The sequence below is a fragment of the Zingiber officinale genome, chromosome 6B (genome assembly GCF_018446385.1).
Source record: "Zingiber officinale cultivar Zhangliang chromosome 6B, Zo_v1.1, whole genome shotgun sequence".
NCBI lineage: Eukaryota > Viridiplantae > Streptophyta > Magnoliopsida > Zingiberales > Zingiberaceae > Zingiber > Zingiber officinale.
Window position 1 is genome coordinate 74041594 of NC_055996.1, and position 6000 is coordinate 74047593.

The window sequence follows — 6000 nt, forward strand, 5'->3', positions numbered from 1 at the left end:
ATCATATAACATGTACATGTAGATGCAAGATGTTCCTTTGAAAACCTGCATAATGAAATGAACATATGCAACATGTGTTTTTCTTTCTTTATATCATATACATACTTGAACATAATATCAACATAAGGGCCCGGCTTGTACCACATACATACATAAATGCGCGTAATCCCTAGGACAGGGTAGCTAGCCCCGAACCTACTAGGGATCTAGGTCCGTTCATAGTCCGTCGACCTAGGGGCGTACTAAGGAGCCCATCCCTTTTTACGAGGCCCGTTTCATAGACCATCGACCTCGGGGCGCTTATGGAGCCCACCCTTGGTACAAGCCATACAAAAAGTAAAATAACATGTCATACATATCATGTATCATATTTCTTATCATGTCATCATACATATCATATTCTTGTCTTATCATACGTGTCATATCATGAAGAGAGCTCTTAATCCCAACTCAAGGGAAGCATCTCTTAGGCTTTTCTTCTTACAGAAGCCTTTCATATCATATCTCATAAACCTGTTGGAACCCCAAGGTGTTTTGATGTGATCAACCAAGTTAAGTTAGGTTCTACGTTTGTTTAACCCTTGTGTCTAAGTGTGCAGGAGCTTAGGAACACAGGAAGTCGAGCGGAAGACGCGGCTAGCGAGAAGGACGGCACGGGGAGAGAGCCGACGGGCTCGGTGTGTCCGAGGGACGAGGTGACCGTGGAAGAGTACACCGGTGGACGAGAAGAATGTGCGCGGTGTTCGAGGGATGAGAAACCGGGAAGGAAGGCTGCTCGAGGAGAAGGCTGGAACTTGGGTTCAGGTGAGCCCTATTCCGGATGGCCGAGATCACCCAAGCTAGCCGAGCCGGAGCGAACAAGACCCGGACCGAGACGAGCTGAACCGGAGGTGAAAAAGTCAACGTTGTTGACTTTGGGCTCCGGGGCGCCCGGAACCCTCCGGGGCGCCCTGAGCAGTGAAATTGACCAGATCGAGTTTTGACTCGATCTGAACGTTGGGGGATAAGTTTTATCCCCCCTAGGGCGCCCGAAACCCTTCCAGGCGCCCCGACCAAGGCTATAAATATAGCCTTGGTACAGAAGCTTTGAAAAGAACTCACTGATTGTAAATCCAGTGCTTGCACGCTCTCTTTTAGTCTAAGCTTCTGTTTTCTGCGCTACATTGCTGTACGAGGCTTCTCCGCCTGAAGGAGATTTTTATTTGAGCTTAATCTTCCTTGGATTAACAACCACATCGGTTGTAACCAAGTAAATACTTTTGCCTCGCTTTTTCTTTATGCTTTTAATTTACTGCTTAGTTTATTTATGCAAGTGTTAGCTTAAAGAGTTCGAGGAGGGTTTGTTTTTCTTTTGTGTTAGCAGGATATCCAACAACCCTCTCCTAGCCGGCCCAACGGTCCTACAAGTGGTATTAGAGCCGAGTACGCCTCAGAAGGACTAACCGCCGTCTGAAGCAACAAAACAATGGCCGGAGCTAGCGACTACCCACCAACATTCGAGGGGGAGCTTGCTTCTTGGAAGCAACAAATGACGGTATTTCTTAACTCTGATATTGGTATTTCTCTAATAATGAAAACAGGTTATGAAGCACCAAAGACAACGAATGGAGAAGAACTCGATCTACGCCTATGGAACAAGAAGCAACGTGACGAGTCAATGGCAAACGGTCGGGTAGAGTTTCACATTTTAACAGCAATACCAAACGAAGACTTTGATAGAGTTGGCGAATACAACAGCGCAAAAGAACTTTGGGAAAAGTTCTTAAAACTCTACGAAGAACCGATTGAAGTCGTACCCTCAATAGACATCGAGCCATCATCAGAAGAATCCGAGATGGAAGAAATTACCGAGACAGCCCCAACAGCTGAAGTACATCCCGAGATCAAGGAAGGGGGAGAATCTTCGGAAGAAGTTAATTCAACAGGGGGAGAACCAACGGCCAACGAGGTAAGTAAGGTATGGTCTCTACCTTCTGAACGACCGGTTAATTCAATAGAAAATTTGCCTGAAGATTTTTGCGATTTAAAAATTGAATTACCGAAAAAGTTTTTTGAATTAGAAAATCAATTGTCAAATTTGTCTTGCAAATTAGAAATATTATCAAAAGAAATTTGCAAATTTAAAAATATTTTGACAAAAGAATTATGCAAATTAGAAGAATTTTTCGAATTATAAATTACTCTCTTGAAAGAATTTTGCGATTTAGAAATTGAGTCACCAAAAAGGTGTTTCGGATTAAGAAATCTATTGTTAATAGATTCCTGTAAATTAGAGTTTTTGTTGTTAAAAAATTCTTACAAATTACAAAATATTCTTTCGAACGAATTTTGGACATTGCCGAAAGAATTTTTTATATTGTCGAAAAATTTTATCAAGTTAGAATCTATGCTATTTGAATATTTTTGTGAAGTTGCAATACAAAAAATAATAGAAATTAACATGATACAAATTATTGCATGTTTAATATCTGTGGCTTTAAATTTGAAAAAGTGTAATTTGAGAAGTTCTGAAAAATTGAAATGGAAATTTAAAATTTGCTGATATAATTATCAGTATAAAATAAATAAATAAATGCATAGAAATTTTTTTTAATGCTATCAATTTTGTTAAATTTTCTTGCATAAATTTTTGGGCTTAGAAAGATTTATTTCTGGTGAAAACTTAGAAATTTTTCAAGAGTTATTCTTTGACTTAGAAATTTTGTTTAACTTGGAAATATTTTTTTTCTCCGAAAAACATTGAAATAGATTTCTATAATTTTTCTAAGTGTCAAACCCTTAGATTGTTTTTTTGAAACCCCATTTTTATTGTGATCAAAGGGGGAGAAGTATGTTAAGTCTAGGGGGAGGTAATATAATTTTTCATTTGAAAAATATTTGGACTTATTTGAATATAAATTATTTTTATTGCATATGGTTACCCTAACTTAACTTGGGTTGCTCACATCAAAAAGGGGGAGATTGTTGGAACCCCAAGGTGTTTTGATGTGATCAACCAAGTTATGTTAGGTCCTGCGTTTGTTTAACCCTTGTGTCTAAGTGTGCAGGAGCTTAGGAACATAGGAAGTCGAGCAGAAGACGCGGCTAGCGAGAAGGACGGCACGGGGAGAGAGCCGACGGGCTCGGTGCGTCCGAGGGACGAGGTGACCGCGGAAGAGTACACCGGTGGACGAGAAGAACGTGCGCGGCGTTCGAGGGACGAGCGAAAGGCTGCTCGAGGAGAAAGCTGGAACTTGGGTTCGGGTGAGCCCTATTCCGGATGGCCGAGATCACCCAAGCTAGCGGAGCCGGAGCGAACAAGACCCTGACCGAGACGAGCTGAACCGGAGGTGAAAGAGTCAACGTTGTTGACTTTGGGCTCCGGGGCGCCCGGAGCAGTCCGAGGCGCCCGGAGCCCTCCAGGGCGCCCGGAACCCTTTGGGGCGCCCTGAGCAGTGAAATTGACCAGATCGAGTTTTGACTCGATCTGAACGTTGGGGGATAAGTTTTATCCCCCCTAGGGCGCCCGGAACCCTTCCAGGCGCCCTGACCAAGGCTATAAATATAGCCTTGGTCCAGAAGCTTTGAAATGAACTCACTGATTGTAAATCCAGTGCTTGCACGCTCTCTTTTAGTCTAAGCTTCTATTTTATGCGCTACATTGTTGTACGAGGCTTCTCCGCCTGAAGGAGATTTTTATTTGAGCTTAATCTTCCTTGGATTAACAACCACATCGGTTGTAACCAAGTAAATACTTTTGCCTCGCTTTTTCTTTATGCTTTTAATTTACTGCTTAGTTTATTTATGCAAGTGTTAGCTTAAAGAGTTTGAGGAGGGTTTGTTTTTCTTTTGTGTTAGCAGGATATCCAGCAACCCCCTCCTAACCGGCCCAACGGTCCTACAAAACCATAACATGTTCTTATCATAACATAGAGCATAGCATGTTACATGAAACATAGCATATATCACATCATGAAGCATAGCATATCATCTCATGAAACTTAGCATATATCATATCGTGAAGCATATCATATCATATCATGAAGCATAGCACATATCATATCATGAAGTGTAGCCTATATCATTCCATGAAACATAGCATATCATATCATGAAATCATAGCATGTAACATATCATAAAGCATGGAAACTTAAACTAACCATATATCAAGAATCATACATTATGAGGAAACATAAGCATGCATAGTTAGATTCAAGAACTTTTCCCTAAACCTATTCTTTCAATCTTGGCCGAAACCTTACTAGCATGAATTCTAACCTTTGGCCACCATAAGGAGCATGAAACTTCAACCAACTATAGATAAATAATCATACATCATAAAGAAGCATAAACAAGCATAGTTACATTTCAAGACCTTGCTCTAACTCATATACTTGCTTGGCCGAACCCTAAGGTGAGGTTCTAAGATTCATTTGTACAACATGTAGCATGGAGACTTATCCAATCTCATACACAAGATCATACAACATGTAGAAACATAACTAAGCATAATTAGGTTAGAAAAACTTAACTCTAAGCTTACACTCTACCTTGGCCGAAACCTACAAGTAGGGTTTCAAGTCTTCTAGTGCATAAAGTCTTAACCTAACTTCATACAAGGTATCATACTTCATGAATGAACATAAACAAGCATGTTTAGGTTTTAAATTTTAACCCTAAGCCTCATATCTTATCTTGGCCGAAACTTCACTAGGGTTTTCATTTTTTTTTTATACAACATGAAGCATAAACCTAAACTATCATCACATAAGAGTTCATTCATCAAAGCATGTTATCATAAAAGAAACCTTGTTCTAACTTCATTTCTATTCTTGGCCGAGACTTACAAGTGGGGTTCCATTTCTTCTAGTGAAACATGTAATATAAAGACTTCACCTAACCACATACAAGATATCATACCTCATGAATAAGCATAAACAAGCATGACTAGGTTTAAAATCTTGTCCCTAAGCTTCATATCTTGTCTTGGCCGAAACTTCTACTAGGGTTTTCATATATATATATTTTTTATACAACATGAAGCATAAAACCTAAACTATCATCACATAAGAGTTCATTCATCAAAGCATGTTATCATAAAAGAACCTTATTCTAAACTTCATTTCTATTCTTGGCCGAGACTTGAAGATAGATTTCTCCAAATTTCATCCAACATGGAGCATGAAAAAAACTAAGCTATAAACCTATGAAAAACATACATCATGAAGGAGCATAACAAATATGTTTTCTTTTCAAAACTTTGCCCTAAACCCTATGATTCATCTTGGCCGAAACATTAGGTTAGGGTTCCTAATCTTTTAATAACATATAAAGCCTTAAAACTTAAACTAACAACATATGAAGGATCCTACATCATATAAGAGCATAGGCAAGCATGTTACCAAAAGAAACTTTTCTCTAGACCTTCTCTTTTTGTCTTGGCCGAAACTTCAAGGTGAGGTTCTAGATTTTTTTTTTGTACAACATAAAACATAACTTGTAAACTTGTTAATCCTAAGTGACCACCAATCTATCTTGGCCATAGCTTACAAGGAAATCTCTAAGGTTTTTAAAAAAACATTTTCATACGAAACAAACCGACAACTACTTGTACTGCAGTGAGGGGATACTCACATCCTTGCTTGATTTACTTAGGGAAGAAACCTTGCTTGTGGAGCCTTCCTAGAGAGGAACTTCTCTTGATTGGGTTTCGGCAATGGTGAGGGAGAGAAGAGTTCTTTGGTCACGGTGGAGAGGAGGAGGGAGGAGGAAGAGAAGAAAATGAAATTTTCTCTTTCTTTTCTCCTTTTATTCCTCATGAAAAGAAGAAGGGAAAATGAATTTTTCCTTCTCTTTTCTTTTACTCAACCCTTAATGAAAAGAGAGAGTAAGAATCATCTTTTCCTTTGAGAGGAAGAAGGCAATTCCAACTTCTCTTCCTAAATGAATGAAACCTTCTCTTACTCTTAACTATATTATCCCTTCTCTTCTTAACAATATATTCTCTTGATTCATTGGTTA